Raw genomic sequence first — 15,049 nt, 5'->3', positions numbered from 1 at the left:
TGTGGACCCTACGGTGCAAACTCCATGAAAAGACATATCCCCCTTGTTCATCAGTGCTGAGCACAGCAAATAAGTGTGTAAGGAATGAATAGATTTCTCCACTGAGACCCGAGCTCTGGAGTCCTCTGTAAAGAATCCCCTAGTGTGTAAAATGGGAACAAGAACAGAATTACCAAAGAAATGCATTAAACAATAGCTGCAGTAGCTGGGCGTGGTGGTGCATGCCTGTAGTCCCAGCAGCATGGAAGGCTGAAGCGGAGGATCACAAATTCAAAGCCAGCCTCAGCAACTTAGCAAGGCCCTAGGTAATTTGGTGAAACTCTGCTCAAATTAAAAAATAAAAAGAGCTGGGGATGTGGCTCAGTGGGTAAGTGCCTCTGGGTTCAATCCTTGGTACTTAAAAAAAAAAAAAAAAAAAGAGGAAAATAAATGCAAATCATGTGGCTCTTGGCAAACACTAGCTATCATTATTGCTCAAGTCATTTTCCTTTTTGGTGAAATAGAGATAATCACATATTTTGTCACTGCCATTGATTAATAACTTTGACTTTTGAAAAAGTTGTTTGAAAATAAAAAGGTTAAAAAAACAACTCTCTGGAGCCTTACTAGTCTCATGTTAAGCAAATACCCTAAGAATAAATTTGTAATTAGTGTTTTTTTTTTCATTTTTTTCTTTTTGAGGGGAAAATTATGTTCAGAACCCACAGCTGCTCATAACATTTGCTTGCTTTCCAGGAATTTTTCAAAGATAAAGTAGAACACATAATCCAATAAATATACAAATATTTAGAACAAAGTTTTAAATGCTACAAGCCCTATTTTCTTCCATAGTGGTGTAGGAAAGAAGCAATAGAAAGACTTTGTTAAGTATTGTTTTTTCATAACAAAACCTACCATGCTATTTTGGAGCATGTAAGACTTCTGGCTCACAAGAGAAGTTTGGGGTGGGAATTGCCCAGAAAGATAAAGTCACAGAAATCTAGGAAGGGCAGTGATCATCAGTTCTGAAATTCTTATTGCATCCACAAATGCAATAAGGATCCAGAATCCTGTCATCCTCCTCTTGAAGTGTCTCCCAGGCAAGTCCTCTGGACCTCATGGTCCAACAGAAACAATGCGAACCACATGGGTGGTTTTAAGTTTTCTGGTGGTTATATTTACAAATATGAAGAGAAACAGGTGAAATTCATTGTAATAAGAGATGATGTTTAACTTAATATATGCACCCAGTGTGTCTATCTTGGAAAATCCAGAGTGTGTTCTGCATTTATAGCACGTCCTTCCTGACTTGCCACATTCAAGGGCACCTTGAATAGCCACATGGGGCTAGTGGCTCTCTCCTTGGACTGTCTGTTCTAGATTTTACTTTTGAGGTGTTCTGGGTCTAAAAATCTCTTTTGCTCCTTGTGTCAGAGAAAAGGGAGATCACAAACCATTTCACAAAACATGAGCTCATTTGTAACCCCCTCAGGTTGCCTAGTGTTATACTCTATATAAAAGGACAAAGTCTTGGTAATGTTTTCATTGGCCAGTGGAGAGCTTAAAGGAAAGTTCTTTTTAAGACTTAAATTGCTATCATGGAAAAACTTTTATCCTCTGGTCTCCTCAGACTCATTAAGACATGTCAAACTGTATTTGAAGTTTCTATCTATCTATCTCAATTCTCTTCATCTTTCTATCTCTCTACATAACTTATAGAAGTGGTGGTTAGGAAGATTGCTCATTTAAAATAAAATCCTCTGATCCTAGTATTTCTGGGGAAGATTTATGAAAAGTTCTGTTTATTTATAGAGGAACAGTTTTTGCCACAGTTTACAAAGCTAAAGAGTTTCAATAATGAAACTGTTGCCATTAAAACAAAATCAAACTTGGAAATGGATTAGAACTAAACATATTATCAATGGAATGGGCTTGAGAATGCAAGAGAATGACCATGGAGTAAAGCTGTCTGAAAATTATGTGCTCTCCTTTGAACCATAGATCCATTATCAGCCTAGTCTTGGACTTTTTTTTTTTTTGGATGCGGATTGGGTGAGTTCCATAAAGGACAGCCATCAAAGCCTGGCTGTGGATGACACTCTGAGGGTCAGCACATTCAGCTCAGTACTGGCCTCTCCAGTTATCTGAGCATAATGTTGCTTGGTGAAACTGGAATTTTCACATAGGCAGGTTACCTCTTTTACAAGCCTCCATGTTGCTTATCAGTGTCCTGGTGTGGGACGTTGGCTGGATGCTAATTACCTGTAAGTTTTTTTTTTTTTTTTCTCCCAGAGATTCTGTTTTGACTTAGTATCAAGCTCATTTGCAATTTCTGGACTCCCCAACAGAGGATCCAGTGCAGAACAAGTAGGGTAGCTAGCTGATGGGGTGCAGTGGGGACCATGAACTACAGGGAGTTCTTGTGTGTTTTTCCTGGCTTATTTTGGGGGATGGTATGCTTACTGTATAGCATAGAAACTAGTCCCCATTCTGCAGCTGTCTTGGCTATCTCTGGAGACAGCATGGCATCCTCTAGGCCAATGGACAAGATGAGGCCCTGAGACAATGGCCTCATAAGTTCTGAAACACTTGCTATTACTCCTCACCCTCCTTTCTATTTCCCTCTACCACTATACCTAAGAACCCTAACCTGGTCATAGCTACTTCCCTTGCTAGGGAAAAAAAAAAAAAAGAAGGGAAACACTTTGTCTTGTGTAGCAATAGGGATGACTCCAGTGTGGACTTTCCATGGGGACCAATTTTATTAGTTATACCACAAAAAGGAATGGTTGTCTGTTATTATGTTCAATTTTCCAGACTCTGACATTTAGAGTTTCCCTTTATAATTCACCTTGGGTCAGCAGGAGAGTATATGGAAAAACTTATATAAGTTTTACTCCCATTTAAAGCTTGCATTCAGGTTGAAGCTCAGAGTCCTCCAAAAAGGAGGGATGCCAGTCCAGTGATTGGTGTCAGCTGCCAGGGCCACAACATTCCGTGGGGCAACCCAATCCAGATGTGGAGTGAAACCCAGAAACAGACAGGGGTGCTGAAGCCTAGATGGATGGAATGAGCACCCCAAGGCTAACTCTGTCATTACTGTGGACTGTGAAAATGACATTGCTCTCAGTGGTATATTAGCCAAAAAGAAAAACGGAAAAACATTTAATATGACAAATTCATTCTTATGATATTTACTTGAGATGAGACCAGTAAAGTCTCAAAGGGTTGTTTTATTGATTAACGTTCTATTTTCAAACACGTTTTTTAAAAAAGGTCCAAGTAATTAATAAATGGCAATGAGAAAACTATGAATAGCAATTGAAATGAAAGTTTACTCTTCCAATAAGCTTCCATCAGCCCCATTTTACCTAGCGGTGCCCTTAGAAGACTTTGTGACCTTCTCTCTTTAGTAAAAGAGTATTTACAATAGGTCTTTTTGCTCACTACTATAACACTGTTGCCTGTGAAGGGATCGATATAAAGGTTTACCAACTGCTTGACTTGGGGGATGCAGAAAAAGGCATAAAGGCATAATCTCCCAAACAAGGAAAAAATCTGAGCCTTGTTCTCAGTGTCATGAGGGAAAGTAAAAATCTATGAGCTACAGACCTTTCTCTCAGGTTTCAGCATTGTCAGGGAGTGAAAAGTCAGTGTTGGCTAAAATTAATTTGATACTAACCTTTATGGTGCTAGCTATAAGCACAGGAGGAAGGAGGAGCCAGACAATGAGCAGCAATTAGACTAGGTCTTGGAGGAAGTGGGACTTCAGCTGAGTACTGAGGACCTGAAGGAGGTGATTAGACTATCAGAAAAGGCAAAGGCAGGAGTGGGGTGTGGCTGCTGTCACCTTCCTTTCTGGAGTGCTGGCCTATGTCTCCTCTCAGTTCTTCTCGCATTTGGACCCTCACACATGCTTTCTTCTCCAGCTAGAAGTCCTTTCCCTCATTAAGAACTGATCCTTCAGGTATCAGCCAAATATTCTCTTTGGAAGTCTTCCCTGACACCCTGGCCTGGGCTAACTCTCCTTGCTCTATGTTCCCATAGAACCTCAAATCATATGGAATTATAATTTATATTTTATCTTTTGGGCCACTGGGATTGAACACAGTGCCTCACACATGCTAGGAAAATACCATCTAGGTACATCCCCAACCCTTTTTACTTTTTACTTTATCACCCAGGTTGGCCTCAAACATTTGATATGAAATTGTAATTTAGTGATCTTTCCTGAATATTCTAACCTACACACCACAAGGCTTTGTTGCTCATGTCAAGTCCTGTCTGCCTAGCCTGGTGCCTGATGAAGAGGAATGAATGAATTCCTCTCCACTGAATCAATGAGCATACTCTTATAGCATAGTGTGTGGATGGTTAAAGGGGAAGTCAGGGAGAGGTGAAATCCAGGGAAAGAAAAAAGACCATTAGGTAATTGGGGATCACAACACAGTGTGCAGAAAAGCAGGCCAGTGGGGGAGGTCTTCAGCAGATGAGGCATGTTGGGCAGGGTATAAAAATGGGAAGATGTTGGAAAATGGGAGAAGGGAGGAGGACAGAAGGGGAGGGGATTTGGGGCCAAGGATAGCTCTGCCTTCTCAAATTGGATTTGGTCCTCTCTTTTCAAAACATCAAATCCAAACTCAACTGCCCCTTCCTCTCCTGACCTTGGATGAGGATTCAACAGGAGATAGGCAGTGTAGGGTTGGTGGGTTCTGATCTTGCCACTTTCACTAACACCCTCTGTGATCTTGAACAGTGCAGGAAACTTATCTAAACCTCATCTTTCTTATAAGCAAGGGAAGGATAAAGTAAGGTGTTGATGGAGAACAAATGAGATAATGTACCTAGGAGGGCTAGGGGATCTCCAGACCTTGATTTCCTCCCCACCTAAAACTAAGGGACTGGGATTATAAGAAATTGCCAGCCAGCCCATCCATGGGGCTGTGGGTCAGGTTGAAGTAAGGTGGTCACAGAACTGTCAAGAGAAGATGAGTACATGTGAAAGAACATAGCAGGATAGCTCTTTCCTATATGGCTAATTCTCCAAGTTTATCTCCTGGGTCAGGTGTTGATATCTATGATTCAATCCATCATTTTCAGGCTAGAACAGAACTTGCTGCTAGCCTTGGTTGTGACAATTCTCAATTGAGGTCTGTCACTGAGTTGCAGATTGTCCCTAGAGGTGATTTTTTTCAATGCCATCAGCTGAAGGAAAAGGCCCACAGAGGCCAAGTAGCTAGACAATAAACATCATGTTTGGATAAAGTAGCATACTTCTTAAAATATTATGCACTTGGGTGAATTTTTGACCCTAGAGCCAAGCCCTACTTCCCTCAATCCTGATTCTGTTTGGAAGGAAAAAAAAAATAAGAATTTGAAGAGGATACTTGATTACCCAGCTCTTTCTTGTTCAGACTCTAGCATTTACTTCTCTCCTGTTTGCTATTTGCAATTCGATACCAGGACTTGAACTTGCCTTGTTTACAGCTGCTTGGGAGATGAGGCAAGTTGAAGTCAAAAGTCCTAAAAGAAGTTACAAGATGATGATGATGAGGAGGAGGAGAAGGAGGAGTATGTGTGAATGCATATGCTTGTAAAAAAAGGTAGTTTGATTATGGGCTCAGGAGAGAGGGGGAAAAATGGTGGGGAGGGAGACAGGTAGAAGAGAGAACATTCAACACCACCAATTACCGCACATTCAGATACACTTCCTATTATGGAAGGAAACTGGTACAAGAAAAAAATAAAAAGCAAGCTGTTATATTTTTGCAGCATCAATTTTGGGCTTGACTTCTCTGAAATAAGATAAAGTTTTCAGGTTTTGGTTATAGTTTGGTTCTGGCTGTGGACAGGGTGTTTTGAACTTGTTCTTTCCAAATCTAGGAAACTGTGCCAAGAATTCAAAGTACTCATCGTCCCCTTTCAATGAGACAGTGAAGGAAAGATTTCCAGGGGTGAGAACCAAATGAATACTACTGAGAATTCAAACATCCAGAGAAGGTGCTGTGCCAAAGTAAATCACACCCTCTAGGAATATTTCCTATAATTTGCTTGTTTCTTTCCTTATTCTTAAATGACCCACTTCTTACAAAAGTTTATAAAAGGTCAAGAGTCAGTGGCCAGCAAAACCGGACTTTCTCTCCAGATCTGTTGGGGCCTTACAGCCTGGTGTTAGACACCGACAGAAATTATCAAGATCTCTGTTTTTTCAAAGCCAATATAAACGCATTGTCATTTGTACAAGAAAAACTTGACCTTAGCATAACAATTTCAATTTGCAGATAACTTGATTTATTTTCATTATTGCTGATTTGAACGTAAGAAAATAATCCTGGTGAAACATTTTTCATGTGTTGAGATGTCTGTCATTAAGTCTCTGAGATTAATTGCCATTTTCAGGGGGAAGGAAGGGAAGAAAATGAACTCTCATATCTATTTGAATGTCCTTTTTTTTTTCTTGGTACCAGGGATTGAACTCAGGGGCACTTAACCACTGAGACACATCCCCAGCCCTATTTTGTATTTTATTTAGAGACAGGGTCTCACCAAGTTTCTTAGTGCCTTGCTTTTGCTGAGGCTGGCTTTGAACTCGTGATCCTCCTGCCTCAGCCTCCTAAGCTGCTGGGATTACAGAAGAGGACCACTGCACCCAGCTTAAATGTCCTTTTATTGAGTCCAGAAAAAAACGTGTTTCATTCACAAAGTGGAGATGTCTGCTTTGACAGGAGCAACAGGTTCCCAGGCATGGCAGTCCCTGCCACCACCCCGCACCTCGTTCTCCCTCCTCAGGCACTCTGCTGTAGCTGCCCTGTTCCTTCAGCACAGGGATGGATGTGTCAAAGGATCCTTTTGGTTTCCTGTGCCCCTGTCCGTACCTGGGCTCCACCACTGAGGTCACCAAGGAAGATGGCACTTCCTGGCTTCAGGATTTTTTTTTAAGTTCTAATTTGTTATGAATGACAGCAGAATGCATTACAATTCACGGTACACATGTAGAGCACAATTTTTCATATCTCTGGTTGTACACAAAGTAGAGTCACACCATTTGTGTCTTCATACATGTATTAGGATAATGATGTCCATCTCATTCCACTGTCTTTCCTACCCCCGTGCTCCCTTCCTCCCCTCCCTTCCCTTTGCTCTATCTAGAGTTCATCTAATCCACCCATGCTCCTCCCCACAACCCCATTATGAATCAGCCTCCTTATATCAGAGAAAACATTCGGCATTTGTTTTTTTGGGGGGATTGGCTAACTTCATTTAGCATAATATTCTCCAACTCCATCAATTTACCTGCAAATGCCATGATTTTATTCTCTTTTAATGCTGAATAATATTCCAGCATTAAAATAAACCCCAGTTTCTTTATCCATTCATCTATTGAAGGGCATCTAGGTTGTTTCCATAGTTTAGCTATTGTGAATTGTGCTGCTATAAACATTGATGTGGCTGTGTCCCTGTAGTATGCTGTTTCTAAGTCCTTTGAGTATAGACCGAGGAGTGGGATAGCTGGGTCAAAAGGTAGTCCCATTCCCAGTTTTCCAAGGAATCTCCATACTGCTTTCCATATCGGCTGCACCAACTTGCAGTCCCACCAGCAGTGTATTAGTGTGCTTTTTTCCCCACATCCTCCTGGCTGCAGGATCTTTACTCCTTTCTCCCAAGGGCTCCTGCATGGTATCCAGGAGCTTTTCTGCTCAACTTCTTCCTCTGCTGGGGTCTGTCACCAGAACTTAATCACACTCAGGTCTCCCTATTCTAATTAGATGAAGCACCGTTTCCAACTCCAGACTTCCTCCAGTTCCTGCTTTGGTTTCCCTCCATTCTCTGCTAAACTTCCTGAGACAGCAGATCATCGTGACCTCCTCATCACTCATCTCCTTAGAGGACTGCTTTCAGCTTGCTTCTAAATGTTCCATCATTTGACATTGTTGACCTGCCCTCCTCCAGGATGTATCATCTTCCCAAAGCTTCTAGGACTCCAGACTCACTGCAACTTCTCCTTCTCTGTCTGGTCCTTCTTAAGTCTCCCTCTTGCTCACCTTTTCCTTTCTCCACTCCACTTCTAGGATATGACCCTTGGAGTTCAAGATTTAACCTATATCTCCTTTCTCTGTCTACTCTGCCTGGTTTCCCATCTATTCACATTGGTCTCCACTGCCCTGCCGATGACTCCCAGATCTGCACCTCCAGCTCAGAACTCTCATGGGAACAAAACTGCTTCCTGCACAAGGCAGGGCCAGGGTGAGGTGTGTGGGTACCCAGGAAACCACACTTAAGGGAGTATTTGCTCCTTGGTCCCTGCTGGTGCTGATCCTGAATGTGCATGTCCCTGGGAGTGAGCACCTCCTTAGAATTCTTGCTGTAGATGCCTCCCGCTCCTCACCCCAGTCTTGGCCTGCTCCTGGCCACCTCTGTTGGATGTTCCACAGGCCCTGCCAACTGGGAAGTTAAAAAGCAAAGTCCACTCTGCCCTCCCAATGCTCTCCTCCCTGGTGAATCGCAGCATGGCCAGCTCTGACCTCTTCCATCCCGCCCCTGACGTCTCCCTGAAGGAACTGAAGTCTCATTGTCAGATCTTTGCTCCGGCTTCACTTTCCCTAAAGTACTCCCTTTCCCCCACTCCCTTCTGGTCTTAGCTCAGATGTCACTTTGAGAATCCACTTGACTCCAAGGCTGGTAAGAGGCCTTGCTGGGAGTATTTCTCACACCTCACGTGCTCTGTTCCATCATAGACTCTTTCAAACTGAGCAGTGCTTGGGGACTTGCCAGACCCTGTGAAGGAGTTCAGGAGTCCCCTCTGTGGACATTCAAGTCTGGAAGTCCTGAATTCATGCCTTAGATCTGCCTCTTTCTAGATGGATGTCCTTGGAAAAGTTAAGAACTTTTTCTGAACTTTATTTTGTGCTCTGTGAATTGGAGATCATAGCTACCCCCAAAGCTATCATGAAGGGGTTTGTGCTTCTGGAACCACTTGCAGTTAATAGAATGCTTGACTCTCTTCTCATCCATACCACACACTGAGCTCCAGGAAGCCAGATTTAAGTTCTATGCTAGTAGGTATCTGTAGTGCCCAGCCCAGAAATGGAATCTTAATGGGAGTGCAAAAGATGCTTGATTGTTTGAAGGAAGGTAGCCATGGCAAGCCTTAGAAATTGGCAGTGAAGGGGGAAAAAAAGAGGAAATGCAGGGTAAATGAAGGGAGGAGAAGAGAAACAGAGTACCTGCTTTCTCTGAGGCTTGCTCACACTCCAAGGGACTCATCTGCTTTGGAAGGACCAGGCTAAGGATGCTCCCCCTGGGAGATAACCTGGGTAGGCCAATTCAAGTCAGTCTCTGCGACAGCCGGGCGACACAGTGCCCATGTGACAGGCATCCCTTATTAGAAACAGCTGTGCAGAAGGCGGCCCCAAGGCTGGAGCTCCTGGAGAGATTTCACAACCTCTGGGGCTGTGCTTCAGTTGCATTTCAAACATTGTTTATGTGCATTTGTGTGTGTGTTTCCTCGGGTCTCTTCTGATTGTGAAGAGACCCAGCCTTGCAAAACAAGCTCAGAGTGTGCCTTTGGGTTGGGTGTGCAGATAGCAATGGAATGCACCAGCCTCCTGATGCCAATTCTGAGAGTAGCTAACGAGTTGAAAACAAAGAAAAAAAAAAGAAAAAAAGAAATCCAGCCCCAGTGGGTCATCTAGGAGCAAGCAAAGGGGGTGGAGTTTATGTTGGAGCAAAAAGACTGGGGAGGGCTTCGGCTAGTCCATAGATTGAATTTCTTCCAGGAAAGACATGAAGGAGAGTTCTGTTTTCTCATTGCCATCCTCTTTAGCCAAGCAGTAGCAATAATAGTTGCCAGAATCTAGGTTAACTATCTTCCTTAGAGGAAAAGGGCTGCTTGCTGATAGCACATGAAGATTATGCTTATCCATTTCCCTTTGTCTGTGAGACTCTTAGGGGTCCTGAAGGGATGTAAAGAGTTACCTCTAAATGGTTTCAGGCAGGCAAGAGGAGATGCTGCCTGAGTGAAAAATTGGAACTTGGACCAGCTCAGTGACTCTCAGGTTTTGCTGCCCCTTAGAATCACCTGGGGAGCTTTTAAAACCCCAATGCCAAGACGTCACCCCAGACAATTCAGTAGACTCTGTGGGGTGGGACCTGCTCATCAGTGCTTTAAAATCAGGAGGAAATCTCTGGAGTCCATGAACTCTGATCTCTGAATTTCCTGACCTATTTGTGTCTGAAATTACTCATCGAGGCACAGGACTGTCTGCAACTGGGAAGGATTTCTCTAAAACTGACTGTAGTTTCTATTTAGAATTAAGCTAGACTACTCATTTCCCAGACATGTCAATAGGTGTGCTATGGAGAAATATAGGAGAACAATAACTTGGTGGTTAAATAGTAGAGAAATATTAACTTAGACTTAGAACTGTGTTTTACCCCCTGTAGTAAGGTTAGCTACTGGGGCATCTGTCTCTGGTACCCCTTGTTCTGTTGCTAAAACTCACATTCTTCAGTTCCTTAAGATGAAATCTGCTTTGCTGGAGCGTCTAACCATAGTTCTGGTTCTGTCTATCGCAATGTCCCAGAGTAAATCTAAATCACTTTCAACATGTCCAAGATATAAGACACTGTTCTGGTTTGGAAAACATGATTCTGTTAGGGCTTCTAGTTAATATAATGAGGACCTCTAGTTTAATATGACACATAACAATTTCTCAAATTTCCCCTGAAACACTCAGGAAAATACAGAAGAGGTAACAACGTACATTATTGCCCCAAACTAATACTGAGAGGTAAGTGTAGAAGAAAAATTTTGTGGAAATTTTGGAGTGTGGAAGACTGTTTAAGTTTGACATCAAAGGCAGAAATTACAAAGATTTACATATTTGATAAAATTACTAGATAACTTAAGAATGTGAATTTAATCAAACTATTAGATAAATTATCTAATAATTATATTACTTATAACTTTAATATATTGTTAAAAAATTAAAAGATAAACAACAGAATAGAAAAAAGTTGGCACTCTCTATATAATGCTAGACTTTGTTTCATGAGTAAGCACTATATACTTAATGCATAGCACAGGGCCTAACATACAGTAGACCTTCAAAATATTTGATTAACATATGAATGAAGATGAATTAGAAAAATAACCATATGAAAACCAACCCTAAAATATCTAATAGGAAAATGGGCCAACAGCCTGTAAGGCAATTGATAAAAGAGAAAAAAATAAACATTTGAAAAATTGTTCCACTTTACTAGCAATAGAAAGTGTGAAAAAGAAATGAGCATCTATCATGTTCAATAATGCTGGTGAACATATGGGGAAATGAACTTCTTACAGATGCTGGCAAGAAGGTTAATTTGTATAATCTTTCAGGAGGGCAACCTGGCAATACATATAAGAGCTTTAAAATTTTCCATACCCTCTGATCCAGTAGAAAGCTGGACTCTTACCTAAGGATATATTCATGAATGTGTACAATGATTTGAAGATAAGGATACTGATTGTGTCTTCATTTATAATAACAATTACTTGGAAATAAATATCCAAAAAAGGTGGATACACAGTGAAACACAATCTTTTAAAATGACATTAGGCAAGGACATGCGATGGTGTGAAAGCTTACTCCTTGAACGTGGTGAAGTGATTCAGAAACAGGTTTCAGCTGAGAGGCATAACAGGACCTCCAAGAAACGATCAATTAAAGAAGTTCTCACAGTTCCTTTAAATCTGCTTTCTCAGATCAGACATTCTAAATTCCTTCAATCACTTGTCCTTGGAAGGTGAACACATTTTCTAAACTCAAACAGTGGCCCACGTGAGTAGGAAGCCTTGGGGACCATCCTGGAAAGACACTTCCTCACTTAGTCTCTGTCCAGTGTGTTCTGCTTTGGCAATGTCCCCTTTAAAGCATAGGTCTAGCCAGTGACTTTTAATGTTTACAGAGACACCATGGAGATGGTGAACAATATTACCAAGTTAATAGAAGCTTATTAAGTAGAGAAGATGGGAAAGGAATTCAAAGTACAAAAACTACAATGTGAAAAGGTAAAGAGACAGGAACGTCCAGAGCTTGGTGAGGAATTAATCCCTCCTAAGGAGTGTACCTGGGGTAAGTAGTAGACTAAGTAGAACAGTAGGCCTTTCTTTTCTTTTTTCTTTTTTTTTTTTTTAATATTTATTTTTTAGTTGTTGGTGGACCCAACATCTTTATTTCATTTTTTAATGTGGTGCTAAGGTTCGAACCCAGTGCCTCACATGTGCTAAGAGAGCACTCTACCACTGAGCCACAACCCCAGCCCAGAACAGTAGGCCTTTCTAAACCAAGTTAAGGATTTGGGACTTTTCCCATTTTTTTTTTTTTTTTTGCAAGTCTGGAGCCGAGAAGGGCATGTTGAGTTCCATGTTTTAGAAAGAGCACCCAGTAGCTATTTACTGGAAGTAAGGGGATGGTTTAGGCAAAGGACACCATATGCCTAGTAAACTTGCAAAATTTCAGGAAGAGACATGTTACTGGTTTGCTGCTTAAAAGTTTCTCTTGGTGTTTTCTCTTTTACGTTAGCCCAGGGATTTCCTGGGGGCTTCTAAGAAACACTGGAGCCCACCCCTGCTGAAAGGGGAAAACAGGTCACATAGATGGGAAGCTGTCATGTTTCCTTCCATCCCGTTCATTCTTTCCCTGACATGGGGGTTTGGCCAACTCTGAGGTTGGGTGCCAGTTCCTGGGAAGGGTGGTAGCTCTGGGTTCAGGCCTCTCAAGCCCCGGCTCTGGGGTGGATGCTGGAGACACTCAGGCCTTTGGGCTGTCTCAGGGGCTCTGTTGGTGGTCTGTGCTGACATCCATAGTGAGGGGTGTGTTAGCTGGGAGGAGGTTGGAGCAGGCAGGAACTGAGGAGGAAGAGTTGCCAGGTTTGTACGAGGTCAACATGTGTTGGAAGCCATTTAGAACGTCACTGAGGATGAAATTAGGTGATTTTTGTTTTTGTTTTGTTTTGAAGGAAAAATTCAGAACCTGTGACTCTTGTTCACAAGCACGTGGCTGGATGTAGTCATTTGGAGTTTATGGAAAATGTGGTCAGTCCCATAAATCAGAGCTGAGGAATTCTTCAAGTCATCACCGTGTAAGACATGCAGGTCTGTAACGAGTCTGTTAAACTTATGTAAAACAAAGCAGAGGGAGCATGTGGACCAAACTATATTGTGGTCCTCCTTGACCCTAAACTTTTTTTTTTTTTTTTTTGTATAGCCATAAGGCAGCTTTGGATTCCCGCTCCTACTTCTTCTGCGACTGTTCTTGTGTAATTCCATGTGCCCACAGAGAAGTCTATGGCTGTCTCCGTGAACACATGGACACAATTCTCTGCATCTGTTTCCCCCATGTATCTTGCAATTTTGGCAGGATTTCTATAAAGGAAGCCCATTTTAAAGTAAACTGAACAGTCATAAACTGTGAGAGGGCTAATAATATGTTCAAACCTATTCTGCCTTAAAGACTTCCTATTCTTTAAATCTATTATTTTCTGTGACTGGGAATGAGAATTCAAGTTGGTATTGTGTTTCTCATTCAAATGTTAATATAGACTTTCATTCAGAATTAGTAAAGAGGAAGAGATTCAATTTAGGTGTGATTCATTAGAGGAAATTCTGTTTTCATTCCATTGTTCTTGGATTTACACAATCAGACTTGTGCCCTAAACACTATTGGTGCTTATATCCTATTAATGATATTTCTTCTTATCCTTCCTTTTTCCAACACTCCTTCTACTTCTTCTGTTGACCCAGTTTGTGGATTTGTTTCTGCCAAACTGATCAGTGGGGAATGGAATGTTAACATATTTTAGGGGAGATGTTTTTCAGTTGCTCAAAAAGAAAAAAAAAAAAGGATTGTGCATGAAATCAGTATGTTTTGTAACAAAATGGTACTGCTGAACCCTACTTCAGATATCTTACTATTATTTTTCTTAATCTATTAGATGAGTCTCAGGAATGCTAAAAACATTTCATTTTCCACAGAACACAGATGTATCATCTATAGGACCAAACACCCTCCCTGAGTACTAATGTTATAACTTATGCTCATTTCTGTTAATTGTAGAGTTTTCATTTTATAAGTTGCTATAGAAATTGGTTCTTGTTGACTTTCACAGAAAAAAATACAAATTCCAAATGCCATTAAGGGCCAAGTCGACCCAACACTTATATAAACTGGTTTCAAAACACCTTCCTGTTGTCTCAGTTACAACTTGGAGCCTAAACAGTCAGCTGGTCAGTAGTCTGCACAAACTATGAAACTTCAGATCAAATTCCCTCACAAAATGCCCAATGTCACCAGGTGCAAGAGACCTGTGTACCAGGCTTCACTCCACTTTGTTGGTGATGTCATACTGAAGTGGGCAAGGCAATGATGAGACATATCTAATACACACAGATTGTAAAATAGCTTGAATTTGTGCATCAAGCATCCACAGACAGCAGAAAGGCACACCACAATAAGTATAATAATATTTGTCACCTATGGAGAGTCATTGAATGCTCAGCAGTGGGCCAGATGCATGAAGCATTTGTCATACTACGAAGCAGTTGTTGTTATCTGCTTCATAAAGATGAAATACCAAGAGGTTGGGTGATTTCCAGTCAGGAAAAAGTGATTTTTCAATCCCAAGTTTGACTGATTTGAAAAGAATTCAAGGTTAGACAGCTTTATATTGCTTTTGGTTAAGTGAGCCTGATTCCCAAGGATGAGTATGGAAGATGCAGGTTGCTGGCAGTGGAGGCAGAATTTTGTCCCAAGTCTTGCTCTGTAATAATTGTGGAGGAGAGACTAGCTCTTAGGAGAAGAAATAGCAATGCTATGATTTCAATGGAACTGAGGCTGCTTCCAGCATTGTTATTTGCTTTCTGAACCAGTACAAGTTATGTAACTTTCCTTATCCGTTTCCTCATTTACAAAATGAAGGCATGGGCTGGATGGTTTCTAAGGTCTTCCTCTGTCTCCTCCTTTAAAACCACTTCCTAGTTGGAGACACTCCAAGCTTATCCGTATCAATTCTGGATAAATCCACA

At 41.4% G+C, this 15,049-nt stretch overlaps 1 protein-coding gene across 1 annotated transcript in view; it reads right to left on the bottom strand.

Moving 5' to 3' along the window:
* Antxr1 (ANTXR cell adhesion molecule 1) overlaps window positions 1–15,049 on the bottom strand; it is a 226,760-nt gene that overhangs the window by 40,608 nt on the left and 171,103 nt on the right. The gene's annotated exons all lie outside the window — the stretch shown is intronic.

The sequence above is a fragment of the Callospermophilus lateralis genome, chromosome 14 (assembly GCF_048772815.1).
Source record: "Callospermophilus lateralis isolate mCalLat2 chromosome 14, mCalLat2.hap1, whole genome shotgun sequence".
In the NCBI taxonomy this organism is placed as follows: domain Eukaryota; kingdom Metazoa; phylum Chordata; class Mammalia; order Rodentia; family Sciuridae; genus Callospermophilus; species Callospermophilus lateralis.
This window is presented reverse-complemented; position numbering and strand designations above follow the sequence as displayed.